Source organism: Zonotrichia leucophrys, chromosome 7 (assembly GCF_028769735.1).
Source record: "Zonotrichia leucophrys gambelii isolate GWCS_2022_RI chromosome 7, RI_Zleu_2.0, whole genome shotgun sequence".
NCBI classification, from domain to species: Eukaryota; Metazoa; Chordata; class Aves; order Passeriformes; family Passerellidae; genus Zonotrichia; species Zonotrichia leucophrys.
In genome coordinates, this window is record NC_088177.1 from 698,799 (window position 1) to 713,903 (window position 15,105).

At 47.2% G+C, this 15,105-nt stretch overlaps 1 long non-coding RNA gene across 1 annotated transcript in view; it reads left to right on the plus strand.

Moving 5' to 3' along the window:
* Window positions 1-12,046, plus strand: part of LOC135450441 (uncharacterized) — a 62,504-nt gene extending 50,458 nt beyond the window's left edge. Inside the window, exons 3-5 of the long non-coding RNA XR_010441071.1 lie at window positions 4,192-4,301; window positions 6,013-6,171; window positions 11,798-12,046. This is a non-coding gene — a long non-coding RNA (uncharacterized LOC135450441). The remainder of the gene's footprint in view (window positions 1-4,191; window positions 4,302-6,012; window positions 6,172-11,797) is intronic.
* The last annotated feature ends 3,059 nt before the right edge of the window (window positions 12,047-15,105 follow it).

Below are 15,105 nucleotides of genomic sequence, written 5' to 3' on the forward strand. Positions count from 1 at the left end.
TGAGAGGTTTCCATCCCCAGTTTGAGAGGATTCCATCCCATTCTGAGAGGTTTTCCTCGCATTCTGAGAGGTTTCCATCCCCATTCTGAGAGGTTCCCATCCCCAGTTTGAGAGGTTTCCATCCCCGTTCTGAGAGGTTTCCATCCCCAGTTTGAGAGGTTTCCATCCCCAATCTGAGAGGTTTCCCTCCCCAATCTGAGAGGTTTCCCTCCCCATTCTGAGAGGTTTCCATCCCCATTCTGAGAGGTTTCCATCCCCGTTCTGAGAGGTTTCCATCCCCAGTTTGAGAGGTTTCCATCCCCGTTCTGAGAGGTTTCCATCCCCAATCTGAGAGGTTTCCATCCCCGTTCTGAGAGGTTTCCATCCCCGTTCTGAGAGGTTTCCATCCCCGTTCTGAGAGGTTTCCATCCCCGTTCTGAGAGGTTTCCATCCCCATTCTGAGAGGTTTCCATCCCCATTCTGAGAGGTTTCCCTCCTCATTCTGAGAGAGTTCCCTCCCTATTCTGAGAGGTTTCCATCCCAAACCCGAGAGGTTTCCACCCAATCTGAGAAGTTTCCATCCCAAACCCAAGAGGTTTCCATCTCCATTCTGAGAGGTTTCCCTCCCAGTCTGAGGTTTCCCTCTAAACTTGAGAGGTTTCCACCCAAACACCTCCCACTGTCTCAGGAATCCCAGCCCAGCCAGGAATTCCCAATTCCCAATGTCCCATCCATCCCTGCCCTCTGGCACTGGGAGCCATTCCCTGGTCCTGTCCCTCCAGCCCTTGTCCCCAGCCCCTCTGCAGCTCTCACAGTCCATCCACCATTTTATCTTAAATAAGGATATTCAAATAATCTTTGAAATGTGTTAAGATGCAAATTCAAAATTAAAGAAATCAAAGTCTCCAAACTTGATACCCAGACTGGAGTTGCACTTTTGCCCCCCTGACCTTGCCCAAAGTTGTGTGAATTAAGGGCAGTGTCAGCTGTGATCTGCATTTCCCTGCTTTTGTCAGCTTGTGTCACAACCTCAGCATTATTCAAATGAAATTTTCTTTTCTCTCTTTTTTTTAAATATTTAATATTCACATTCAGGTATTCGAGCCATAATTTCTGTTAGTAAAAGTGACATTTTGTAAAGTTCATTATTTTTTTACAGAGAAAATCTCATCCACATTTAAAAATAGACATTAAATAAGGGAATGGCATCTCCAGGCTGGGAGTCATTCCTGCAATTTCCCATTTTAATTCCTGAGCACCTGTGAACCACAACTTTGATAATATCTGGGTTATTTCGCCTGACCTGGTTGCCTGGCCTGTCCAGGTACACACGCCCCTGATTTTCAAATAAATTGAAAATAATAATTTCTGTGTTTAGGAGACAGATTTGAAGCACAATTAAATATGAGGAAATGGTAAAACATTCCTGATATTATCAAAACACAGAGTATATTTAGCTTATAAGTAAATGAATTAAACTTTATTGGTATTACTGGAGCTGATCATACTTTGATAATCTCAAACTGGATTTGGGTGGAAATGCTACATTAACACCAATTTGCCTTTCTTAAGCCATTCTGTGTTTTAAATGCTTTTAGATTTAGGCTCTATCTTAAGAAGAATTTGTGGATTTTAAGAACTCCAAACTTCTTTGGCTGAGAGCTTTCCCCATCCCTCGGAGAGGTGTTTAGGGTGCCACGAGGGTGGATTTAGGGTCAGTGAGTGATGCTGCTGTAAAGGTGGAAAATTCCTGAACAAGGAGGGATTTCTGACAGGCACCACAGGAGTACACCTGGTGTTCTCCCTCTCTTTTCCAGTTCTACATCAGGAATATTTTTTTTTAACCTAGAGGAGATAATTTAATCTATTGTCTTGATTTTTTAAATGGGCCCCAACGACTCCGGGAAACCATTGTAATTTCTCCTGATACAACTGCTTTTATGCAAGAACATCTTATTCATGTACTGCTTGGCATTCAGAAATGTTGGTGAAAATCAAGCAAATTCTTGCTTAAAGCCATATTTCTGGGAGTAACAGCTCCAGCTCAGTCTTTGTGTGGCCCGTGGTGGCTCCTGAGGAGGCTGCAAGTTAATGAATAAACATTCTGTGAGTTGCTCCCCTATCAAGGAGTGCCCAGGGCAGGATTTCACACTCTGCTGGTACTTTCTGTTCCAGTCCCCAAGCTCCAATTCTAAAAGTACCACATTAATTAATGCCCTGTAACGTTGTTGTGACAATAAATATCCCACTTTCGAGAGAGAAGCCCCACAAAACCACGTGGAGGATGAATATGAATTAATTCTAAAATCTACATACTCCAAAGAAAGGTCAGATGCTGCAGAGGTGAAATGCTTGACAGAGGCAGGATTTTCCAGGAGAGCTGAGTGAAATGTCTGAGATTCAGATGAAATCTCAGACTGGTTTTCTTCAGCATCCAAAACTTCATTTTTTATTTTTCTTGTAGTTTTGTTGTTGTTGTTTAATTGTTTGCTTGGGGTTTTTCCCCCTGGTTTTTCCCCTTGGATTTTTTTTTTTTTTTGTTTGTTTGTTTGGTTTGGTTTGGGGTTTTTTGGGGTTCTTTGTCCTTTTTTTTCCTTTATGAATAATTTGTTGAAATTTGTACGTGTATCATATTTTAGATTCCATACAGAAGCACAGAGAGATGTTTTTATTTATCCCAGCAGATAAATCTTACTGAATTTTGGATTGAGCGCCCTTTGTGAGGCCCCATTTCCCAGTAACAGACAGAACAGCCTCAAACACCCTTCCTGTAATTATTGATCACCCAAACTGGATTTTTTAAAGAAACACCAAGGCAATGGAAGGAGGAGAGCAGCAAAGCTTGATTTCCACCAACATTGCTGAATGCCAAGCAGTACACGAATGGGATGTTCTTGCATGAAAACAGTTGTATTGGGAGAAATTACAACGGTTTCCAGGAGTTGTTGGGGCACATTTAAAAAGATGGAGACAATAGATGAAATGATCTCCTCTAGATTAAAAAAAAAATGTATTCCTGATGGAGAACTGGAAAAGAACACCAGGTGTGTGCTGGGGCGCTCAGGTGTTGGGGGCTCAGGGGGTGCTGGTGCCTCCCCAGCCCCCCGGGCATTGCAGAGCTGCCCACAGCTCCCAGAGTGACCCATCCCACAGCTCAGCCTCCCAGGGTGGCACTGGGCCATCCTTGGTGGCATTTAGGGCAGTCCTGGGCCAGCACAGCAATAACACACGACTTTAATCAAACTGGAAATGGTAACTGGGGTTATTGGGCTGGGAGCGAGCATCAGAGGGCACCTGTTTGTCACAGGCTGCCTGGCCACACCAGCAGCTGGGTTCTGCAGTGCCTGCGAGGAATATCAGGAGCCTTTTAGAGGGGCAGATCCCCCCGAGCTGCGGCGAGGCTCCGTCAGGTGCCCGGTGTCACATCCCGTGTATGACAAACATTTGATGTGACACTTCTGCGCGCAGGTTGCTCCAGAGATATTTTTATAGGTCAGACTAAATATCACACATCCCAGCCTTCAGTCAGGTGCTGGAGCTGCTGTGACTGCAGCTAATGGCCTTGGGAGTTGCCATGGCTGCTGTAAACAGCGTCCCACGGAGGGCAGGGACACGCTGGGCTCTGCCAGCCCGGGCACTCTGCTGGCCCTGGGCTCTGTGCTGTGCGAGCTCACCTGTGCCAGCTGTGCCAGCTGTGCCCTGGGATTGCACAGCCCTGCTCCTCAAAGCTCCTGGTGCCTCTCAGGGCTTTGCTGCTCACAGTGACCCCGGGATGTGTCAGAAATTCTCTTTTCCCAGCCTGGCTCAAAGAAGGAGTCAGAGCTCTTCAGCTCTCGCTCTCAAGGTTGTTCATTGTTCCTTATCTATAAAATTCTTTCTCCTGTCCAGCCCAGCTCTGCTCAGCAGCACAGACAGAGGCACTCTGCCTGCCCCAGGGTGCTGTTATCTGTTTATACTAAAAACTACGTGTGCAATATTTACAATTACTGCCCAATACCCATCACCTGTGTTAGACACTGAGCTTCTGCTCTAAACCAATCCCAAAGTGCCACCATCACAGCAGGAGATGGAGGCCAAGAAGGAGTAAGGCTGGACACACCCAGATCCCTCCATCTTGCCCCCTGAACCCCTATTCTAAAAACCCCAAAAAATCTATTTTTCTACTTCGTGACAAACTGACTATTATTCTACTTAGACTTTTGTTGCTTGCAGATCCTCATACAAGGTTGGTATATTGGAAATCCTGCAGAGCCCAGCCTCTTCCCCTTCCAGCCCCATCCAGAGATGTGCCTGAAACAAAGGAACAGAAAACTATCTGAAAGGTAGGAATTTGAATTACAGCAAGTCAGGTGTTTTTTGTAGGTGATGGGATACAAAAAATTGCTCCTAAGGACAGTGGGAAGATGTTACATAACAAAATGTGACAGAGTTAAATTTGACTTTAATCATCTCCGAGGCGTGTTTTGGCTGATCGTTCGCCCTTGTGTGATCTCCTGATGTTTTCTGTTGTGTTCTGGGTGGCTCCCAGAGGAGGGAAGGCTGGAACAGAGCAGAGCTCCTGCTTTGCCTGCCCCTCTCCTCCCTTCCAGAGGCTCATTTGGGAGGAACTGAGCCCCAAAACCCTGATTAGCCCCATTTCCAACCACCCTCCCCTGCCATTTGAACACCCTGATAATTCAGGTGGCAGAGAAGGAGCTGCAGGTTCACACACAGAGCCTGCCCAGGTGGGCTCCTTTCTGTGCCCCAGCAGGGCCAAGCAGGGCCTGTGTCTGCTTCCCTAGGCTCCCAAGGTGAGGAAGAGCAGAGGAACAGAAGAACAGTATGTGTTGTAGTTGTAGCTGTCCTAGGACTCCATTATACTACAAATCATCAACAATATACCATGCAGTGGTATATTTCAAGATTCAAGTTTTTTCCTCCGGCCCTACAGCAGTGTCAAATAAGTTCCAATAGATTTAAGGAAATTACTTACCTGATAAAATCAACAATCATTTAATAAAATAATTTGCGCAATTATTTAACTATATTTTTAAAATTTTCAAGTGAAGCACTAATGTGCCCAGGTGGATTTCAAAGTTCACTTGAATTTAGGGAATGAAAAACATAATTTACTGGATTGCAGAATTTGGACACCTGCAAGGAGGTGACAACCCATGGATTAAAAATCTAAATAAAGGAGCAGGGAGGGACTCTGAGGGAGCATAATTTCAAAATGGACCAGTGGAGGGAAGAGAGTATGAATGCATTGATGTTACAATATTTATTGTGCTGGGCACTCACCCATGTGTCAGGAAATCTTGCTGGCCAAAGCAATGGGTGCTCCTCTGTTGGGTTAACAAAATATTTAATACTGTGCTTGTTTGATTTGTCATATGTTGGTGATTTGTTAATAATGTATGGATGTAAGCTTGCTTTGTAGAGGGAGGATTCTAGCATTAATTCTCCTATTTGGATATAGGTTAGCCTGTTAATGGGGAGGGAGTCATAAAGTTCTTATATTTTTGTAGTGTAGAGCTTTAACACACTCTTTGTTGATGGCTGCTTGAGGCCCCACAGTGTAATTGGGAAATTAATATTTATCTGCTCATAGAGATTGTATTCTTTTTAGAGGAGCTGGCAAGAAATAAAGAGGCAAGAGAAGGGCTGGGTAGGAGGGGGAGCAGAAAGTGTTCCGAGGGATGGCTGTTGGAGGGAGGAGCAGCCTTAGCCCTTGCTGGTGTAATTCTGAAAATGTCCAGCTTCACACGGCTGTAAAAACACAAAATAACCTTCAGAACATTCAGCATCATCTGTCACCTGCAGCTGTGGGGCAGCTTGGGAGAGGCTGGGAACCCCAGGACTGCTCCTGTGCCAGGTTTAAGGTCACATTGGCCACCTCTGAATCTGGGGAGTGGATCAGAGCAGTCCTTGGGGCTCAGAGCAGTCCTTGGGGCTCAGACCAGCCCAGGAACTGAGGGTCAGCTCAGGATAATTCTCCTGGGGTTGCCCGTGATTGTTGAGGCATGGCTGACACCAGGTTTGCTTTTTTCCCAGGAAAATGTTTAAAATGCCGTGGTGCCCGTGGTCCTGTCCCTGCAGCACCAGGCCTGCTGTCCCCAGTGTCCCCATAGAGCCCCTGCCACCTCCTCAGCACCGACCGTGCTCTCCACATTGACTGCATCAGGCTGCTCCTATCGACGTTGTTAAGCTCAGGTGACTGATAGATTTTTCCTTAATTTCTTTAATTTCCCAATAATCCCCTGGTTTTATGTTTTATTGGGTGTGCTGTGGGCTCTTTATGGGTGCCCAGAGTTGCTGCTGGATTTCCCCTGGAGCTCAGATCCTGCCTTGACTGTGATGGTGTTCACAGGGGTCCCAGGATGAGGGGAGAGATGAGGATCTGACTCCATGTTTCAGAAGGCTGATTGATTATTTTAGGATCTATATTACATTAAAACTATACTAAAAGAATAGAAGAAAAGGTTTCATCAGAAGGCTGGATAAGAATAGAAAAAGAATGATAAAGGTTTGAGACTGACTAAGACAGTCTGAGCCAGCTGACTGTGATTGGCCATTAATTAGAAACAACCCCATAAGACCAATCCCAGATGCACCTGTTGCATTCCACAGCAGCAGATAACCATTGTTTGCATTTTGTTCCTGAGGCCTTTCAGCTTCTCAGGAGGAAAAACCCCAAGGAAAGGATTTTCCATAAAAGTTGTCTGCGACACTTGACAGGCGCTGCCTCCCCACCAGTGCTCCCAGTTTGCTGCTCCCTTTCTGGGGGGCATGCAGGGGCTGGGGGCTGCTCCCCAGCGCTGGGACCCTTCCCTGGCAGCAAGGGGCAGTGCCAGCCTGGCTCCAGCAGCACTGAGGGCACATTTACCCCAATGGATTGAGCACGGCTCGGGAGGGGAGGCGGCTGTCTCCAGACTCGCTGTCTGTGCCTTTCATCCACTCCTGACAGCAGTGATTGGAAATGAGAGGAATTGTTTCAGAACAAGCGCCTCTGACAGCTTGGCAGATTGATAGAGAGGTTTTCTGATTTCATCTCTTTTTTCTCTCCTGCCCTTGCCAGCTCTCCCCAGCAGCGGGGTGGTGGCTGAGGCGCTGAGCAGCCTGTCCTGCATGGCCACTGAAGGCTCATGGCATTTATTGGGGCTCTGCTGCTCCCCTCAGCATCCCCAAAGCTCTTTCAGCAGCACACGCCCCTGTATGAATTTCCTTTACCCTAGCAAGGTGTGAGCTGAGACCTGGGCATGCTGGGTTTGTGGGAGCCAGAGCTGCACAGGGAATAGGCAGAATTCCCACTGTGTTTCCAGGTAAATGCTGTGTTCCTCTTCCCAGCTGTCATTGGCTTTCAGGAAACCCCACACTTTGCCCCGGTTAAAACTGCAAAAACAAAACTGAGGGTTGGTTTTGATTTCTTAGTGATGGAATCACTGAAATGTGTTGGGACTGTGGGCTCAGGGTGGAATATTCCCCCAGAAGGGCAGTGCAGGGTATGGCTGTCACCTTAACAACATCCCAGGAGCACAGCTGTTGATAAAGGCATCATGAAAAACTCTACCCAATTAGTAAGTTTAAAAAGAGGTTTTTTCCTTCATTCAGAGGAAAAAAAAAGGAGTTAGGTTTCTCAAAGAATCCCCTGTAAATAGCAGGCTTTCTGTTTAGCAAAGAAGCATCTTGCAGACTCTTCCTCTTGTCCCTGCCTTATCTCCAGCCTTATCTCACTTCCCTGCTGTTCACCAAGCACAGATTTTGGGTTCTCTGGTGAAATGCAATGGATGCAGTCCCTCCTGCCCTTGCACCCACCTGCTGAGGTGCCTGATGGCAAAGTGACTCAGTCAGGAAAAGAGGGGTTAAACGGGCTTATTGACATTGTTCTTCCCCAGCCCCACAGGAAACACTTCTGTTTCACATCTTGATTATTCTGCAGAATGTCTGAATTCCATCCCGAGGTCCTGGGGTGGAAATGGGGATGGAAATGGGAGTGGAAATGGGGGTGGAAATGGGGGTGGAAAGGGAGGTGGAAGTTGGGGTGCCCAGAGCAGCAGGGGATGGGATTTAAGGTCCTTTTCAACCCAAACCTCTCTGGGATCCCACAACTGTGACAATTCACTGCAGCAGTGTCCTTACAGGACAGGGGCAGAGCAGAGGAGGTTGTGGTGAGGAATGTCGCAGCTTTAGGAATATTTGCCAAAGGAAGGTGGTCAGAAAGAACTGAGAACTGCCGACGTGCAGTTGTGACCATGTTGCTCGCCGAGCTTTCTGCTCCTGCTTTCGCTGGCAGTTTGCAGTAAAACCCATGAAGTTAAGATGTGAATTGCTGCCCTTGCCGGGGTGGCTCAGAGGCAGGGCAGGGCTGGCTGATGTCCCCGTGGGATCCAGTGAATTCCTCCCTGAGGGGTGCCTGGGGTCTGGCTCCCTGCTCCCCCTTCTCCTTCCCCTGCAGTCTCTGTCAGGCCGTGCCTGGTGGAATTGGAGGTGTTTGTTATTCTGCTGCCCGGGCTTCTCCAGATGTTTAGCTACAGGGTAGCTGAGCTGCACAGCCCCCGCAGCTGCTGGAGAGGGAGATGCAGCATCTGTGCCTTGTCTGGGGAGCCGCAGCTCAGTCCCTGACAGTGCCCCCGACTCGCAAGGAGCTTTTGCATTTCAGTCAAACCGACTTCAGAGCACACCTAAGATTTATTCCTGCCTTTCAAATTGACTTCCAGAGCCTGTGCTGATGGAAATTGCTGAGCCTCTCCTGAGCAGAGCTGTTTGCAGGGAAAGGGAGGTGGATCAGGGCAGAGAAAGGGGCTTTGTATCAGCCCAGGTGTGCCTGGCCCCTGGGGTGCTGCAGTGCAGCTAAAACATTTATTTACTTCACAGAACAAAGTTTTTTATTATTTCTATTATGTAGGCTTTTCCCCCCTAGAATTATCACAAGATGCATCTTGGTGAACTTGAGAGATTACCATGCTTTTAGCATTTTAATTGGAAAAAAAATGTTATTCAGCATTTTAGGGGTTTTTAAAGCATGCTTGTTTTTGTTAAGGTGTCAGTTTTAGTTAATACATTTATTTTTAGTCTAGCAGAGTGACAGAGGAAGTCAGTATTTTTTTCCCTGCTACAATGGCACTGGCACAATCACTTATCACAACCCCAGCTGCTCTCTGCACCCTCCCGGTTCCACCTGTGATGTTCAGAGGAATTCCTGCCTCCCTGTGCCCTCCAAAGCTCTGCCAGCATTATTCAAACATTTGGAAGATGGGTTCTGATGAACGCTGAACGCTCTCCAAACCTTTCCCAGAATATCTCCGATAAATGAAAGAGCCTGCTCCATAAATATTTGGCGTGAAAGGAGGTGATGTGGGGAGTGCAGAGCTCAGGGGATGATTTCTGTGCTCAGGTGATGTGGGGAGCGCAGAGTTTGGGGAATGATTTCTGTGCCCATGGATGCTGTGGGGAGTGCAGAGCTCAGGGAATGATTTCTGTGCCCATGGAGGGAGTGCAGAGCCCAGGGGATGATTTCTGTGCCCATGGATGCTGTGGGGAGTGCAGAGCTCAGGGAATGATTTCTGTGCCCATGGAGGGAGTGCAGAGCCCAGGGGATGATTTCTGTGCCCATGGATGCTCTGGATACATCCCTGGGGGCCCTGGGAACACACACACAGCCCAGCTCAGGATCATGGGCCCTTATGGAGCCTGGGAAATGATTTAAAATCTCTTCCCTGCCCATCCCTGGTATATCCTCTCCCCCATAGCTCTGCTGGGCTCTCCCCTGGCACCCCAAAGCCATCCCAAAGCTGTCCCCGTGTCCTTAAATCCTAGAGAAACTCCTTCTGGATTCCTAAAATTCCTAAAACTGGAATTCCTAAAACTGTGGATTAGTAATTCCAATTCCAATTAGGAATCCTAGTGGACTGCTAAAACTGTGCCCCATTTCTCAGCGTGTCTGCACAATCATCACCTTTTCTCTGCTCTTTTCCCTGGCATCAGCAGCCCCTGAGCTGACCCACCCCAGGCACACAAAGCTCTTTTTCCCCAGCAGGAAACGGGAGCCCCTTTCCCCTCCAAAGGCAGAGAGCCCTTTCCAGCCTCTCCTAAATAGGTATCAATACCTGGCTGTTACAAACAGGGGGAATTAGGCTCGGTAGCATTTTGCTATTTGAATGACCTACTCAGTGGAATTACAGCAGCAAACTAATCCTTTAGGAGAGATGGCTCTATCAATCTTGGGATTTTTCTAATGTGGAAGCTACTCAATTGCATCTCAGAAATCAGGGAGGTAATTACTCATGCAGACAGCACAAAATGAAAAAAAAAAAAAGGCAAGTTCTGCTGAGTATCCCTTTTAGAAGAAGCAGTGGAACAAGGAAAACAGCCTCTATAATCAGTCAAATTCTTCCACTAATTTTTCAGGTGTTGAAGGCTATGCTGAGGATACATGCCATGAAAGTTAACAAAGCAAAGTGGCTTTAATAGAGAGTTTCACAAGAGAAAAATGCCTCTTATTAGGCAAAGCTACTATTTGAGATGTAGTTCCCCTTGTTACAAGTTCATTGTTTAAAGCAGCCGTGGTGGGAGATGGATGCATCCCCAGATGCCGCGGGAGGCTGCGGTGACAGGGCCCAGCTGTGCCCTCACAGCACCAGGGCAGGGCAGGGGCTGGTGTGGTGGCAGTGCCAGCAGCCTGCACTGGGGCTGGCAGGGGCAAAATGGGGCTGTGCTGGAGCTCAGGGCATCCCCCTGGCTGTGCTGGACTGCCCAAACCCTGCCAGGGGCACACAGACCCTGCACAGAGCCCAGGACGCTGTGACTTTGATTGTGACCCATGGAGCACATTACCAACCTGTATGAAGATCTGCAAGCCACAAAAGCATAGGCAGAATGACAGTGAACTTATCATGGGATAAAAAATAGATTTTTAGGGTTTTTAAAATGGGGGTTCAGGAGGCAAGATGGAGGATTTTTCCTCCTGAGAAGCTGTGAGGCCTCAGGAACAAAATGCAAACAATGGTTATCTGCTGCTGTGGGATGCAACAGGTGCATCTGGGATTGGTCTCATGGGGTTGTTTCTAATTAATGGCCAATCACAGTCAGCTGGCTTGGACACAGAGCTGAGCCACAAACCTTTGTTATCATTCCTTCCTATTCTATCCTTAGCCAGCCTTCTGATGAAATTCTTTCTTCTATTCTTTTAGTATAGTTTTAATATATCATTTTCTTTTACTATAATATATATCATAAAATAATCAATCAGCCTTCTGAAACATGGAGTCAGATCCTCATCTCTTCCCCAATCCTGAGACCCCTGTGAACACCTCCACACTGGGGTGTCCAGGATTTCTATGCATTGGTAGCATCCTTCTAAAAGCTCAGACTGAGCAGGTGTTTTGCTTTGATAGAAGCAAAATGTTTTTATTTGTAAATATGTTAAGGAAATAACATATTTACAAATGTTACCTTTTCCAGGCTTTGTCAAACATTTGCCAAATTAGATGGGAATATTCCCCCTCCAGCATTTACAGATATTAATGAATGACTAATATCACCACTAAAATGTGGTGATATTAGTTATTCACTAATTAGATATATTATTAGATTATTCAGTTAGATATAACTAAATAACTAATGTCACCACTCCTGTCTGCAAGTTGGCAAAATAATGGTTTTGTTTGATGTAATTGTATATTTATCTGATAAAGACAATTAGCAGAGAAGACAGATCACCCCTCTCAAGGTGTGCGTTCATTTCCATGCAGACCCAGTATTTTATGTGTTTATAGGAGTGTGTGTGTGCTGTGATGCATCTGTTTGGGGTTTTATTAATTACAGTTCCCCATTTTTACAGGTTTAACTTGCATAACATCACAGATCCTCCTCCAAAGCCAATGCATTAATTGCTGGGGAAGAACAGGAAAACATAAAGAGCCTTTCAAGGGAACAATTTTCTAAAAGTCAGAATCTGCAAAGCTTATTTCTGATATCTCGAGTGCAATGGAAATATTCAGCAAGGTAAGAAACTCCTGCTCCAGGGCTGAAATCCTCTCTGCTCCTCCTGGAGAGGGAGAGATTCATGTCTTCATTACAGTGATCTACAGTGTATTGCAGGGCTGCTTAGAGCCAAATTAACCTGTAATCCTGTGTTTAGTCACAATTGCAGAGTGATATCCCAGGGAAGGTGGATGGATGGATGGATGGATGGATGGATGGATGGATGGATGGATGGATGGATGGATGGAGCACTTCCAGGCAGGCTCAGCCTGCTGTACCTTCCATGCAGGGCTTTTCCCATTCCCAGCAGTACCCTGTGCTCACGCCCACCCTGGAATTCATTCCATTTGGTATTTGTCAAGCTCACAAAGCTGTGAGTGTTTCTTTCGGCCATCCTGCTCCAGCCTGCACATCAGAGGACACAGTCCCCAGCTACGGCAGGGAAGGGACAGGTTGGATATCAGCAAGAAATTTTTCACTGAAAGAATAACAAAGTACTGGAATGCTCTCCCCAGGGAGGTGGTGGAATCACCATCTCTGGATGTGTTTAAATTTAAAAAAGACTGGACATGGCACTTGGTGCTATAGTTGAGGTGTTGGGGCACAGGTTGGACTGGATGATCCTAGAGGTCTCTTCCAACCTCATCATTCTGTGATTGTGTGATCCTGTGATTCTGTGACTCTGGGATTTTGTGATTCTGTGATTGCGTGATTTGGTGAGCCCCATGTTCTGCACAGCTCACACAGCTGCCCATGTTCTGCTCACCCCTTCTCTTGGGTAGCAATTCAAACCAACCCAACACAGCCTCCTCTGTGAGCAGCTCCAGCATTCCTGCTCTGGCACGCTGCATGGATGAGTATTTCCCTTTTGGTTAATTTGCAGAGAGCAAACCCAGCTGCCCTTCCCTGGCCTGGCAGGGATTTTGCAGCCCTGGGTCTCAGCAGAGTTTCCATCACTTTGCATTTACCTTTCCCATCCTTCCCCATGCCCATGGCACATGGTGAGGCTCCTCCTGCCCATCCCACAACCTCTGCCCAGTCACTTCTCCCCTGCAGAAAAGTCTTTATTTATGACAGTGCCTGCCTGTCCCAGCTGCCCTTTAGCCCATGTCAATCCATTTCACCTTGCATTTCTGTCCACTCCACTTGCTCTGCTTGCCCAGACCTCAATCTGTGCACAGAGACCTTGATCTGTGGTGTGGAACTGTCAGGAGCTGTCAGGGAGGAGCAGCAGCCCCGAGTCTGTGGTGGTGCTCACAGGGGTCCCAGGATGAGGGCAGAGATGAGAATGTTGACTCCGTGTTTCAGAAGGCTGGTTTATTATTTTATGATATATATTATATTAAAACTATACTAAAAGACTAGAAGAAAAGGTTTCCTCAGAAGGATGGAATGGAATGGAATGGAATGGAATGGAATGGAATGGAATGGAATGGAATGGAATGGAATAGAATAGATAACAAAGGTTTGTGTCTTGGCTCTCTGTCCGAGCCAGCTGACTGTGATTGGCCATTAATTAGAAACAACCACATGAGACCAATCCCAGATGCACCTGTTGCATCCCACAGCAGCAGATAACCATTGTTTGCATTTTGTTCCTGAGGCCTCCCAGCTTCTCAGGAGGAACAATCCTAAGGAAATGATTTTCCATAAAAGATGTCTGTGACACCATGTCCTCCCCACACTTTCTGCTTTGCAAAAGCTCCAAGGAAAGCCTGGGCTCCTCCTGCAGCCCCTGCAGCCAGCCTGGGTCTGTGCAGGGAGGTTCCAGCTCACACAAACCCCACATTCTGCTGCTCTGGGCTGCCTGCAATGTGACATTTACTCACAGAGCAGCTCAGCTGACATTGATTTTCGGCAGGAACACGCTGGTCCCATATTTGACCAAGTGTGGAAGGGGTGCTCGTGCTCCTGCCTTAAATATGCAGCAGGATAATGGCAGCAAAGGCTGGTGCCAGGCACCGAACCTGCTCAAACCATCCATTTTCAGCACTGCCATTGGGTAGCTGCTTCATTTCACAGCTCCCATTTCCCTTGGTCCACCCTGTTCCTCCTCTCCGCAGCCTCCTGAGGGAACACAAAGATTCCCATTTTCTGCAGGAGGGGTGGGGGGTCTTTGAGTGAGGAATACTGCAGGGGGATTTGCTCCCTGCTTTTTCCAGTGCTATTAAGTGCACACCAAGTGTCATTTTCTTGAAGCCTGTTTGTGGGGAAAAGTTAAATTGAGGGCAGGAGAAGTTGTGGGTTGGCTGCGTGTATTTTTTTCTAAAATATCAGATTTAATTTGTTTAGGAAGTAAATGTTATCACATTTGTGAGGAGGAGCACTTGATGTTTGTGGCACGCTGTTAGTCGTGTCCCTGCTGCAGGCTTGGGAAGTCTCCTAATCACCCTGTGAATCAGTATTTATGAAATAGGTGATGTTTATCACTTGGGGTGAGGGGGGCTGGCAGCCTTTGAGGGGGAGCTGCCTTGGAGGATGGAGGATTTTGGTGCCTGCATTTTCTAGCCAGCCATTCCTGCTCCCTGACTCATCTGGGATTTAAAACAAACCACCCCAAAACAACTCAGAAAATGCAATAAAGGACCCCTTTTAGCGGCACTGACTTCATCACACCCTGCTCCTTCCCACGGGCCTGGCTGAACAAAGGGGGAAACTGAGGAGCTGCAACTCCCAGAGCCAGCCAAGGAGCTCTGGGCTGGGACTGGGGCTGGGCGCTGCCTTTCCCATGGATCAGCAGCTGTTCCTGCACTGTGGAGCCATCCCCAGCTCCTTTTCCCCATTATTCCCCAGCTGTTCCCCATCCCAGCCATCTCCAGCTCCTTCTCCCCATTATTCCCCATCCCAGCCATCTCCAGCTCCTTCTCCCCATTATTCCCCATTATTCCCACTCCAGCCATCCCCAACTCCTTCTCCCCATTATTCCCCATTATTCCCCATTATTCCCCATTATTCCCCATTATTCCCATTCCAGCCATCCCCAACTCCTTCTCCCCATTATTCCCCAGCTGTTCCTGCACCAGAGGGCAGGCATGGGTGGGACATTGGGAATTCCTGGCTGGAAGGGTGGACAGGCTCTTTTCTCTTCTCATTATTAATGCCAGCTGTCAGTCCTTTTTTAAGGATTTTTTCCTATTTCATTAATTTAGCCAAGTTACCCCAATT